The sequence below is a fragment of the Sus scrofa genome, chromosome 13, assembly GCF_054392235.1.
Source record: "Sus scrofa isolate SSC_HxYL_T2T_F1_AM1 chromosome 13, Sscrofa_HxYL_maternal_Yorkshire_Landrace_v2.0, whole genome shotgun sequence".
Lineage (NCBI taxonomy): Eukaryota > Metazoa > Chordata > Mammalia > Artiodactyla > Suidae > Sus > Sus scrofa.
This window is the reverse complement of record NC_139395.1, coordinates 28,692,504-28,706,691: the sequence shown is the minus strand read 5'-3', so window position 1 is coordinate 28,706,691 and position 14,188 is coordinate 28,692,504. Positions and strand designations below refer to the sequence as shown.

Genomic DNA, 14,188 nt, shown 5'->3' with positions numbered 1-14,188 from the left:
GCCTGTAGGACTGGATGAATGGGTTTTTCAAACTGATTTTGGCAGGAGGATGATTTCTAAAAACCAAATGAGTATTGAGGAACCACTGAAATATTGAGAATAATAACATGAATATTAGGATGAAAATTTTAATGAACTTCCAATGCTCTCTTTAATCGTTTATAATTAAGCACAGAAGTATGAAGAATTGGTCTTAGAGAGGATCATGAGGAATGCCAAGAACTGATATTTTAGCAATTCTAGCAATCCATTCTAAAGTACTTAACTAATATAATTTCCACATCTAGGACCGTATTGTCTGATTCTAGTTAAGATAATGGATTCAACTTCTTCCTCATATGAGAAGTTGGAAATGTAGCTGTTTTTCCTTAGAAAATATCATCATTTGGTACTGCATAAAGGAGGGAGCTTTTGTTGGCAGTTGATAATGAGTGTTATCCACGGTGCTTGTTACTGTGTATGAGCTTCCGCTGAAGCAGTTCCCTTTTATTCATAGCAGCATAATCATTTCCAAAGATCCCAGTATTTGCTGCTGTAATTCAGTAAACTCCCTTGATGAACCTGAACAAGAGGATTCCCTCATATCATTTCCTTGTGTCTAGACATCATAGGGTTAACAAATATGGTGATTTTACAGGAAGCGATTTTAAAATTTAAACTGAAAACTGCCTGGGATCATAGTATGTATGTGATTTTATTTAAGTATGAATACTAGTTGTTCAGTGCCAGAAGAACCATGACTTGCAAAAAGGCTTTGCACTCAAAATATTTTTATTTTGTTTGTAACTGTTAATAATTTCTGCTTTCTTTTGACTACTTGACTTACAAAATGATCTGACTACTGCATTGAGAAACAGGTAACTTGTTTATAAGTAATTGCTTGTTTTATGTGGTTGTAATACTTTTCCACTATTTTTGAAAAATAAAAATCATGGGTAGCATTCATTGAAAGATAGTAAAAAATATAATTTACTACATATATTGATTCTTTAAATGTTGCCTTAAACAGGTATAAACGAGCAGTAGGAATTGCTGTGTACTTATTTACCTCAAGGTGCAAAAGAATTAAACCTGTACCTATTCCATTGATAAAATAAATTCACATGAACAGCCCTGCACTTTCTCAGATGCCTTGGTTTCCAGGATGGAGCTTAGTGCTACTGAGTACCCTGGCGGCAGAGCCACCTCAGGATCGTCTTTATTTATAGATGTCTGTTTACAAAGACTATCATACATCCTCATGTTGACCATCTGAAATTTGCTTCCTTTTGAATGCTATTTCACTCTAAAATTGCAGCTTTTGAGAAAACAATGAACGAAAAACTTCCTTATGGTAAAAAGATGCTTTATATTCTCTAATGATACTAGACGTGCAAAGTGAGGCACACGATTTTTCTAACGGGTGTGTGTATCCATGAGTGTGTTCGTGTGAATGATGTTGTCAAGCGTCAGTCTCTCAAGGTGTTTAAAAAAACTGGCATATCATTGTTCGTATTTGCCAAGTCTGTAAAATGTATAAGACAAAATTTTTCATGTGCTAATACATGTATTTATAAAGCAGGTTTCTTTACGACTCAAAATTACTATTTTGTTTTCTCCATCCAAAAAATATTTGTTTCTTCCACATAAAGAAGAAAGTGTATGTGTATGTGTGTGTGTGTGTATATATATATATATATATATGTGTATATATATATATATATATATATATAAAATAGCTTTATAGCTTTTTTCTTTCACGAAGGCAGGTTCATAATTCTGTAAAAAGAAAAATAGTTTCTGAGTCAGACATATGACACCAGAGCTTGCTGTTTTTATAGGATTGTATCATGTACATCAGGTCTGTAAATGTGCTCAGCAGTGTAACATGTGAATCCTTTTTAAAGTGCTCAGATTTTGGATGTGTAAGCCATTGATATAACATTGTAATTAATTCAAAATGTTTAAATTAAATAATTTAATGTTTTAAATTTATTTATGTAGACCATATCATTGTTATTATATGCAGTAGAACTATGTGAAATGTCTTTTGGTTTGGTTCAACAGTTATTTATTTTTTAGAATGTAAATTTAAAGACTTTAAGGACATTCAAAATCTAAAATAGTGTTCACAATTTGGCAATTTTAATGTAAAGTTGGTTCTTTTCTAACTTTTCAAAAAGTGATATGAGTGTCAATAGGAAAACAGTTGGAAATGGAATCATCTAAAGATCATTTTTAAAATTTGTTTTAATTAGCATGTATTGACTTTTAAAGTTGACTTGTAGTAATCGTTAATGGTTTTTTTAAAATCAGATTTTTGTGTGTTGATTCATTTTTGTGTTATGGCTTTTCTTTTGTTACTTTCATATTAAAGGTTTTGTGTTTTTTTGTTGTTGTCATTTGTTTCGTGAGGGGGTGGTTATCTTCCAGTGTTTACTATGTTTAAATAAAGAGAAATTGAATTTTATTGTTCATTTATATAGTATTTGATAGCTTGGTATAATAAGAACAGTACAGTTCTAATTTTTATGACTTTTGTAATTACAATGATATTTTCTTTTGTAATAAAATCCAAAGTAAATTAAACATTTAAAATGTAGAACTGATATTTTTCATTTATATGAACTACAAGTATCTACCAAGTCTATAATGTGAATAATCCTTCTTTTCAAATCTCTTTCATAATACTAGAAGAAAACTATTTTTTGGAGATGTTATTGAAGTTGAAAGAGCAATAAAAATCTACTGAATCAGTTGTTGAATATTGTCTTTACTTTGATAGGAGAAATGCTGCATGTCTTTTTGAAGAGAACAGATTGGGGATGAAAGAAAATAAGTAATTTCTGTTTCCTGCCTCCCAATATTCATAAGCTTCATTCAGTAAACAGGAGACAGAAAGAGGAAACAGAAAAGCAGATGGAACAAAATGTGTTTCACAATGACTTTATTTTTTAACTTTATTTTATATTGGAGTATAGTTGATTTATTCGCAGTGACTTTTTTTTTTTTTTTTTTTTTGTCTTTTGTCTTTTTGTCTTTTTGTTGTTGTTGTTGTTGCTATTTCTTGGGCCGCTCCCGCGGCATATGGAGGTTCCCAGGCTAGGAGTTGAATCGGAGCTGTAGCCACCGGCCTACGCCAGAGCCACAGCAACGCGGGATCCGAGCCGCGTCTGCAACCTACACCACAGCTCATGGCAATGCCGGATGGTTAACCCACTGAGCAAGGCCAGGGACCGAACCCGCAACCTCATGGTTCCTAGTCGGATTCGTTAACCACTGCGCCACGACGGGAACTCCCGCAGTGACTTTTTGATAGTTAAAAAATATTGAAATTAAAGCCCTTTGAGATAGGCTGGTCCATTATTTTTCCTATTTTTAGACACGTCTGTCTAGAATTTTGCAAATGTGATGTGTAACAAACATATCACGTTATATTATATGTAATGAGCATGTTAATACTAAGTCCTCACAGACTCGAGGCTTTTCTTTTTTGTTTTTAATGGCCAGTTTTATTATGGAATTTCTTTAGTAACGGCAGATGACAGGCCTTGCTTCACTTTCTGTTAGGCATATTTGTAATGCTTCCCTCCTGTGTTTTCTGCACAGTAAGGCTTCTGATATCCCACAGTGAGTTTGAGAACCTTCAGGAATGAGATGGGGAAAGATTGCTTATGGTTTTGAAAATTTCATCTGGGAGTTTTGCCTACATTTACTTTAGAAAAAAAATTGTCAGTTTAAGTCTGCCTTTTCTTCACATTGTGCTCAGCATTCTTTCTGTATATGCCTCCACTGAAAGAGTGTGTGTTTAAAATACCCTCTTTTTGTTTTTGTCCTAGACCAGTGGTCTAGGGGTATTTTAGAAGTTTGGGTAATTGTTTTTGTCTTCTTATTAAGTTGATTCTGAATATTTATTTCAATACCCATTTACATAATTTTTGTCTCATGCTATAGTTATGACACTTGTTTTTTTTTAAAAGATTGTTATTTTTTCTATTATAGATGATTTACAATGTTTGGTCAATTTCTATACAGCCAAGTGACATATATATATACACACACACACACACACACACACACACATACATATACATATAAACATTTTCTCACATCATCTCACATTGTATATATATATACATATATATGTATATATATATATATACCCAGTCATATGTGTATATGCATTCTTTTTCTCACATTATCCTCTATCATGTTCCATCACAAGTGACTAGATAGAGTTCCCTTGCTATATAGCAGGATGTCATTGCTCATCCACTTCAAGTGCAATAATTTGCATTTACTAATCCCAGACTCCAGTCTATCCCACTCCCTTCCCCTCCCACTTGGCAACCGCAAGTTTGTTCTCCAAGTCGAGTTGGTTTCTTTTCTGTAAATTTGTGCCATGTATTAGATTCCAGATATAAGTGATGTCATATGGTATTTGTCTTTCTCTTTCTGACTGACTTCACTTAGTATGAAGAGTCTTAGTTCCATCCATGTTGCTGCAAATGGCATTATTTTGTTCCTTTTTATGGTTGAGGAGTATTCCATTGTGTATATATACCACATCTTCTTAATCCATTCATCTGTCTGTGGACATTTAGGTTGTTTCCATGTCTTGGTTATTGCGATTAGTGCTGCAGTGAACATAAGGGTGCATGTATCTTTTTCAGTGAAAGGTTCCTCCTGATAGATGCCCAGGGGTGGGGTGGGATTGCTGGGTCATATGGTAGTTCTACATTTAGCTTCCTCAGGTACCTCCATACTGTTTTCCATAGCGACTGTACTGTTTGACTTTTGAACTATAAAATTTATGTTATCTGAATTCACTGCAGGATAGTAAAAGGGGTGTTATTCATATGAATGGCATACTAGGTCTTTAGATTTAGACCCTACCACTGAAGCCATGAGCTTGTGCAAGCATTGTCACCCAACACAAGTTCGTGTGTCTGACTCACAGTGAGGCCAAACAAACCAAAACGCTGGGGTTTGGAACAGGTTTCTTGCAGGGCCATGCAAAGAGATGGTGGCTTGTGCTCAAAACCCCTCAATTGGAAGGGTTTCAGCAAAGCCCTTAAAGGCAAGGTGTGGCAAGTTTTTGCAAACTTCTTAGTGTTGGAATCCTTTGTTCTTGCAGCTGTCCTGTTCTTGTAAACCTCCAAAAAGACAAATGTTACTATGTTTTGCAACTTTATATCCCTTAAAGTTCAGAGCATAAGAATAGGTTATCTTGTATATTTCAGGTGTTCTTTTATAAAAGGTACAGATCAACATGGAGTCAGATTTGTTCTTCCCTGTTACAGCAGACCCCCTTTGTGGTCATGTACATTACCATGTTACAGAGCACAGCACCAACGCTTATCAGGTAGAGATAATGCTGCTCTCCTCCAGAGCCTAGTGTCCTTGTGCCTCTTAATCACCTATGCAACTTTTAATTATATTCAGTGAAGGCCAAAACATCATTTATGATGTTATTTTGTTGCAAAGGAGAAAGATGAGAAACATACAATATTCTGATGAAGGACAGAAGAGCAATTTTGTCTCACTGCTTAATATTTAAAATGTGTGTAAAGAATACTTTATTTCCCCTGAGTATCAGACCCTCCTATCAACATTTTGTGTGTTGATTGGTAACATTATTCCTGATGGTTTTATGTTCTCTGAGGTTTAATTCCTTCTGCTACATTCACCTGAGTGTGATGTTCAGCTCACCTTTCTGTATTTCCAAAATTGTACCTTAGTCTTTCAGTATTAAAAATACATTTTTCAGTTAGTGAAACCTAACTTGTTATCCCCTTGGCACTACTTTTCATTATTAGTCAAAGCAGAGACATCAAGTAATCCCTCACTATTTTCATTTTAAATCAAGTTTCAGGAGATTAAATCACCACACTGACACACCAGTGGGCATTTGTAGCCATATTATGGTGCAGCTTGTCTCTCTCACCCATTTTATTTCAAATGGTCAAGTTCAGAAGAATCCATAGAGTTTAGGAAGCCCTTGCACAGGCAGGCAGCCTGAGGTCTGGCTGCGGCGGCTCTGCGCCTTCTCCGGTTGCTAGGGCAACCTCCGCCAGCGTCCCCGTCGTCATGGCGCTGCAGCACCGCTGCCCCTGATTGGCTGAGGAGTCGGCCGGCGGAAGAAACGGTGTTGGCATTGGTTCAGGTAGCGCCGGTTGGTGGCCGGAAAGAGGATTTGATTGAATCGCCAACGGTGCTGCTGGCAGCCGTGCCCCCAAAGTTTAGGGGACCAGGCGTGGGCTGGGGGAGAGAATGACGGGACTCCGGTCCAGGGCAGCGTGACAGCAGCAGAGACAATGAGAAAGACGACTTCGAGCTTGGCCTGAAGGAGGGGCCCTTCTCGGGCGCGGTGAGTGAGGCGGGAGCTGGCGTTCTTCTGCGGGCGCGTGGTTTTGGGCGGGTCACCAGGGAGATGCCCGCAGATGCCCCTGGAGCAGCCCGGGGCCACGAAGTGAGCGTCACTCCTCAAGAGGACGGGCAGACGGTGCAGGCTGTCGGGAGGTGGGAGTCACTGTGAGCCTGTCTTAGCAGGTGGGTCGATGCTGGGCGGATGGATGGTGGGAAGGTGCCATCAGCGATGTTTGATGGTTCCTTCAGTTCGATGAAAGCCTTATTCAGGTTACGTGGAGCCTGAGTGGGTCTCTACTAGTCTGCTCCTATCCCTCTGGAGGCTAATTTGTACAACCCTTTATGGGCGTCGCTTCTTTGCCTTCCCCTTCCCTCTGTGATGCTGCTCTGACTGTCCCTCTGCTTCTCTCTTCCACGTGGGTGCGCCTCTTCCATTCTGTGCCTTCAGGCACCATAACAGATGCTGCAACCCTAAGCACCATCCTCTCCGTTCTTACAGAGTCCTCGCCCTTGGGTTCCCTGTCTTGGACACCATCTATTCAGATACAGTCCAGGCTGTATCTTCCTAATACTTGTTAAATCAGTTCCCACATCACAATCTCCATTCTCACTATATTGTAGCTTCCATCGGTTTCTTGGTTAAATTCAACACCCATCCAGCTTCCCTGATTGCAACTGGGCCCTATTGCATCAATTTTTGCATCTGTTGTTAGACCGTTCTTGTTCAAAAACATGTAAGGGCATTTCACCCCCTGCCAAGATTCCACATCATTCTCACCCACACTCCTCCATCAGCAGTTCCATCTTTGTTCCCAGAATGTGTCACATTTCTCTCCTGTGTGTACTTATCTCACCTGGTGCTGACACTGCCTGTCATGGATCTTACTTTTGCACCTTTCTCAACCCTACTCTCACTCCCCAGTCCTCTGTGTGTTGCCTAATGACTTCTCCTCTTCCTCCTCTGGACTGCCTCTGCGAAGGCAGAGGCCAGGTTTATCCTACTCACCAGTAGTTGTATCTCTCCTAGTACCCTGCACATAGTAGGGGCTCAACAAATACTTGTTAAATGAATGAATCTCTAAAATGAGAAATTACTGTTTTTCACGGCATCGAGTACAGCTTTTGCTTATGAAAGATGAATGTTGAATATACAATTTTACTTTGATTTCAAGATCCTCAGTATTGGAAACTATTTCAATTCACAGTCTCTATTTCATGGCAAAAGCATTTTAAGGGTAGCTGTTGTTACATGGCATAAGTTTAACATGAGAAACAGAGTACAGTGTAGTTTGCAGGAGATAGGCTTTGAATCAGGCTTCCATGGGTTTGAGTCCTGGCTCCAACATTTTAGCTCTGTGGCCTCTTATCTGTAGTTTCTTTATCTGTACGGTTGGCTGATAATAATAACCACATCATAGGATTATTTTATTTAATTTTTAATTTTATTGGAGTATGTTGACTTACAATGTTGTGTTAGCTTCAGGTATACAGCAGAGTGAATCAGTTATACATACACATGCACATATATCTATTCTTTTACAGATTCTTTTCCCATTTGGGCCATCACAGAGTGTTGGGTAGATTTCCTTGTGCTATACTGTGGGTCCTTGTTACCTACTGATTTTATATATAGCAGTGTATATATTCCAGTCCTAAACTCCCAACTCATCCCTTCCCCCAGCCTTTCCCCTTTGGTAACCATAAGTTTGGTTTTGCAATCTTTGAGTCTGCTTTGTGCACAAGTTCCTTTACTATTTTTTGTTAGATCCCACATATTTGCAATCCCACATGATGCCTGCCCTTCTCTGTCTGACTTATTTCACTTAGTATGGTAATCTCTGTGTTCATCCATGTTGCTGCAAATGGCATTATTTCTTTCTTTTTGTGGCTGAGTAATATTCCACTGTATATATGTACCACATCTTTTTGATTCATAGGATTATTTTAAAGACAAAATGCACACAACCCATATCAAGTGCACAATGCCTTATACTTAGTAAATTTTCACGTCAGAAAAATAGAAACATTCACGTGGATGTTTGTCGCAGCTTTATTCATAATTGCCAATACCTGCAAACAACCACTATGCCCTTCAGTGGGTGAATGGATAAATAAACTGTGGCACATCCAACAATGAAATATTATTCAGAGATAAAAGGAATTGACTATCAAGCCATAAAAAGACATGGAGGAGCCTTAAATGCATGTGACTAAGTTAAGCCAGCCTGAAAAGGTTACATTTGGTATGATTCCAACTATATGACATTCTGGAAAAAGCAAAACTGTAGAGACAGTGAAAAAAAATCAGTGATTAACAGAGGGTGAGGAAGCAATGTATGGTCAGGACACAAGGATTTTCTAGGGCAGTGAAAATACCCTGTATGGTGCTATAATGATGAATACATGTTATTATACATTTGTCGAAATCCATAGAATGCACAAGACCAGGAGCGAACCCTGAGGTAAGCTATGGACTTTGAGTTATTATGATGTGTCAGTGTAGATCCATCCTTGGTAATCAATGTTCCATTCTGGTGAGCAGTCCTGATCATGGGGGAGGCCATGTAGGTCTAGAGACAGGGAGTAGATGGGAAATGTCAGTACTTTCCTCTCAAACTTGTTGTAAACCTAAAACGGCCTGAAAAAAAAATATAAAGTCTTAAAAAAAGAAGCAAAAGGAACACTGAGGTTGGATCTGTGAAATATCCCTGGTCAGGTCACCAAAACTAAAGATCAGTCTTCTAATTCAGTCAAGTTCAGTTTCTAGGACATCATCCTACTACCCGTTCACACTATACTACTTGATCACAAACTTGTACGTCAGCAGCTCTTATAGGTGGAGATTCATTCAATGAGAATTTATTGACTGACTGATGGATGCAAGGTGCTATGGCAGATAAGGGCAGGTCAAAAGAAGGGTATACTCAATAAAGTTTCAAGTAGGTGAGAGAAGGGAATGTCACTCTCCCTGTCAGGGCCAGTAAGACTTTGAGGACCGAATCAGAGTGAACTGAGTGGCATTCTTGGAGAGGTGGGGAAGAAATGGAAGTTTACTGGGCATCTAGCAGCGAGCAAACCACGACCCTGTTCCCTTAGGGCTCAGGTTCCCAAGGGGAGTGGACCAGTGTTCACAGAACTCAGACTCTCACGCCAGCTGCTTAGGTTCAAATTCTGGCTCCTTTGCTGCTTGACACGGGACCTCTAGCAGGTTCCTTCATGTTTGCATTTCAGTTTCCTCACCTGTAAAATGTATTCCATGAGTCAGTATAGACAAATTTCTTTCTTTTTTTTCTTTCTTTCTTTTTTTTTTTTTTTTTTGATTTTTATGGCTGCACCCACGGCACAGGGAGGTTTCCAGGCTAGGGGTCCAATCGGAGCTAATGCTGCCGGCCTACACCACAGCCACAGCCACACCAGATCCGAGCCACGTCTAAGACCTACACCGCAGCTCACAGCAACGCCGGATCCTTAACCCACTGAGCAAGGCCAGGGATGGAACCCGCAACCTCATCGTTCCTAGTCAGATTCATTTCTACTGTGCCACAACAGGAACTCCATTATAGACAAATTTAGGACTATAGCGGGTTATGAATTATGTTCTACTTGGAGGAGAGAGACAAGTAAAGAGATAAAAATAAAGTGGAGAGGGGCTGGGGGATAAAAAGTGTCACCTTGGGGACAGGTGGTGTGGCTTGGATTTGGAAATGAGTCTCACATTTGTGAGACCTGGTCATCCACAGCAAAGTGAACTCTGCATATACTTGTACATATGCCTGATGTGTGTGATTTAAAAAAAAACACGAAATGAGCACCAAGTGGAAGAGATGTTTTCTCCTTCGGTAAAATGATTGCTCATACAGGTCTAGAGATCAGACTTCTCCTCTTCACATCAGCTGCAACCTGCAACAGTCATGATGAAGGACGTTCACTCAAGTCCATGGAGGTGGCTTAACTCAGAGCTTATTCCATCTGTATTAGGAATAATTATAGTCGGCCTGGGATCTGGCTTCATAGCCCTCCACAGAGTCAAAGGACAAAATGATCATCAAATGGCACATATTGAAAAGAGAGACTAAAATAATCCTCCTGTGAAAATCAAAATAGCTCAATGGGTTAAGGATCTGGCTGTGGTATAGGTGGCACGCAGATGCAACTCAGATCTGGTGTTGCTGTGACTGTGGGGTAGGCCAGCGTCTACAGCTCCTACTCAACCCCTGTCCTGGAAATCTCCATAAAAAGACAAAAAAATAAAAATAAAAATAAAAACAAGATGTAGAATATATAAAGCACTGCGACCATAACTCTGATCTTGGGCCGTCAGGAAAAAACGAGCCAGTATTTAATGTATTTTGCATAAAAGACAAGGAATTGTTAATTCATAGGAGAGAAATGTGTATGATGTAGTATTTGATGATTAAAATGGTAAACATTTACTTAGAAAATTCACTCAGGCAAATAGAGAGCTGGAAAAATGCCACTGATAATTGAGAGTTAGTATAGTATTTGATGAACAAGTTTTAAATTCCTGCACTGTGGAAATCAACAGAACATTGTAAATCAGCTATAATGGAAAAAATAAAAATCATTATAATAAAATAAAATAAATTCTTGCACTGCCACGAGGGATTTAAAGCCTGTGACTTGGACAAATGATTTAACCTCTGTGGGCCTTAATTTTTTCATCTGTAAAATGGGGACAGTAAAGGTAGTTGCCTTACAGATTTTGTTGGGAGAATTATATTAGTTTGTGTGTAGAAAGCAATTATGATGATGCTGGCACAGGGTAAGCCCTGTGTGAATATTTGCTTTTATTATCATTGTTATTATTACTAAATATGAGATCTTGGCCAAGTTATGGAACTCGGTGCCTCAGTTCTTTGATCTGTAAGTTGGAGACTCAACATAATTCACATCAGAGGATTGGTTTGAGGATTAAATGAATACATCAAAGTGCTTATAATAGTAAACCCTAAATAGCATAAGGTGTAACAAATCAAAATGAAGACTATTTGTGACATTTAAAATAAAACGTTTGTGGTATTCCTTTGTGGTGCAGTGAGTTAAGGATACATTGTCACTGCTCTGGCTTGGGTCACTGCTGTGGTACGGGTTTGGTCCCTGGACCAGGAACTTGTACATGCCAAGGGCATGGCCAAAAAAAAAAAAAAAAAAAGTTTTCATTTTACATCTAGTATTTGTCATCAGAGAAGCAAAGTCTGTACATATAGACAGATGATTTTTTGTTTGTTTGTTTTTTAGGGATGTGGCATATGGAAGTTCCCAGTCTAGAGGTCAAATTGGAGCTGCAGCTACCAGTCTATGCCATAGCCACAGCAACTTCAAATCTAAGTCACATCTGCGACCTACACTGCAGCTCACAGTGACGCCAGATCCTTAATCCACTGAACGGGGCCAGGGATTGAGCCTGCATCCTTATGGTTACCAGTTGAATTTGCTATTGCTGAGCCACAATGGAAACTCCTATAGGCAGATGATTTAAAATAAGCATGACAAGCTCTACAAGCTGAAGTAAGAGTAACATTACCAATGATTATAACAGCTGTCTCAATCACAGCATAGATAGCTATGGGCAATTTTAAAGGAGTTTCGCCTACCTAGTCCCAACTACCATATGATAAGGGAGTTAGTATTATTTTTGTTTTTTGCTACATGAGGAAACTAATAATCAGAGACGCCCAGGGACTTTCTGAGGTTGCTCAGCAGGCAAGTGGAAACCAGGTCTTCTTCACCACTGTTGCTCCCTGCATCCCAGTGGTGTAACAGGAAGCATTCACACTCCCAACTCTGTTAGCCTTCGCCAACCTTAATATGCCTGCATGTGTATGTGAATGTGAACACTCACCTTTCCTGTAGGAAATTCTATCTCCTTATTCCTGTATACTTGAAATAGCCTGTATTTCATATATATATATATATATATATATTTTTTTTTTTTTTTGACTGTGCCCATGGCATGTGGAAATTCCCTGGCCATGGATCGAACCAGTGCTGCAGTTGCAGCCAGCGCCACAACTGTGGCAACACCAGATCTTTAACCCACTGCACCACAAGGGAACTTCCAAGTATCTGCTTTACTCTGTGGCTTCCTTGTGTTTGTAAACCGATTTTTATCAAATCTGCCTTTTGTAATAACTCAATGCTGGTCAGCTAGGGTAAAGTTTTCATTTGCTGATACTTTTTTCATGATCTTTATTCTCCATCTATAAACAGTGACACTCCCATTATACCTGGAGCATTTCCCTTGGGATTTGTTTATTCATTCATTTATTCATTCAGCATTCATTTACTGAATACTTCTTTTCTTTTCTTTTTTTGTCTTTTTCTAGGGCCACACCCACGGCATATGGAGGTTCCCAGGCTAGGGCTCAAATCAGAGCTGTAGCTGCCGGCCTATGCCAGAGCCACAGCAACATGGGATCCGAGTCGTGTCTGCAACCTACACCACAGCTCACAGCAATGCTGGTCCTTAACCCACTGAGCGAGGCCAGGGATCGAACCGGCAATCTCATGGTTCCTGGTTGGATTCATTAACCACTGAGCCATGACGGGAACTCCCTGAATACTTCCTTTAAAAAAATTATCTGTTTAATTTTAAAAAATTTGATTGGCTCAGATCCTGCTTTACTGTGGCTGTGGTATAGGCCAGCAGCTGTAGCCGTGATTCTACCCCTAGCCTGGGAACTTCCATATGCCATGGATGTGATCTAAAAAGACAAAAAGAAAAAGAAAAAAAAAGAAAAAAAAAGAAAGAAATTAAAAGTTTGATTGAAATTTAGTTGATTTACAATGCTGTGATAATTTCTGCTGTATAATAATTACATGTACACATATCCATTCTTTTTCAGGTTTTTTTCTACATAGATTATCACAGAATACTAGGGAGAGTTCTATATGCTATAGAACAGGTTGTTTGTTATCCATGCCCATGGCATGTGGAAGTTCCCAGGCCAGGGATCAAACCTGTGCCACAGCAGCAACCCAAGTCACTCCAATGACAATGCCAGATCCTTAGCCTGCTGAGCCACAAGGGAACTCCTATTGAATACGTCTTTTGTTATAAACTAGCAAGGCTGTGCTGGAGACTGGGGATGAGCAAACTGACTGTCATCACCATCCCTGATAAGCTGATCATAAACTAAAGGAGACAGATATGTGTATGTATTGAATTATTGCCTGAATCTGCCCCTTTTATTGACAGTGTCTAGTTGGGCTGTGATGCCTCTAAGGAGGTCAGTGAAAATTTCCTTAAAGAATGGAGACTTGTTGAGATGGATGAGCCTTCTAGGGCTTTCCGCACTCATCTGGCCCTGGAGTCCAGGAAGAAAAGTCCTGGGAGTCCAGGAGAAACAGGTTTGGGGCAGGGCCTCAGGGCCCAGGTGTGAGTGGAGCTGATGGTGGGTGGGGGGCAGAGGCTTCCTCCCATGGGATACCTCATTGGCCTCCTTATGCTTCCCCCAGCCCCCATTTTTTTGCTGCCCTGAAGCTTACAGAGTTCTCAGGCCAGGGATCAGATCTTAGCTGCAGTTGCGACCTAAGCCACAGCTGCAGTAACGCAGGATCCTTAATCAACTGTGCTGGGCCAGGGAGTGAACCTGCGTCCCAGCGCTCCCAAGATGCCACTGATCCTGTTACACCATAGTGGGAACTCCAATATGCTTTGTCTTTATGATGAGAGAAATGGCAAGCTCAGGAAGTCTCAAGTGGTCTAATTTGTACCCTTTGTTGCTGTGTGGAGAACAGACTTGTTGAGAAGAGGCAGAGACTGGAAGTTGGGAGTCCACTTAGAAATAGTTGATCTGGTATAGTTGATAGATGGTGG

General features: G+C 39.7%; 1 protein-coding gene across 19 annotated transcripts in view; it reads left to right on the top strand.

Moving 5' to 3' along the window:
- Positions 1 to 6,143: 6,143 nt before the first annotated feature.
- NEK10 (NIMA related kinase 10) overlaps positions 6,144 to 14,188 on the top strand; it is a 178,728-nt gene continuing 170,683 nt past the window's right edge. For 14 of the 19 annotated variants that reach the window (XM_084990133.1, XM_084990132.1, XM_084990131.1 and 11 more), the window contains exon 1: positions 6,144 to 6,349. The gene's annotated coding sequence lies outside the window, so the exon portion shown is untranslated. Of the gene's footprint in view, positions 6,532 to 14,188 lie in introns of all 19 variants that reach the window. The other 5 variants (XM_084990126.1, XM_084990128.1, XM_084990122.1 and 2 more) reach the window with 2 other exon arrangements.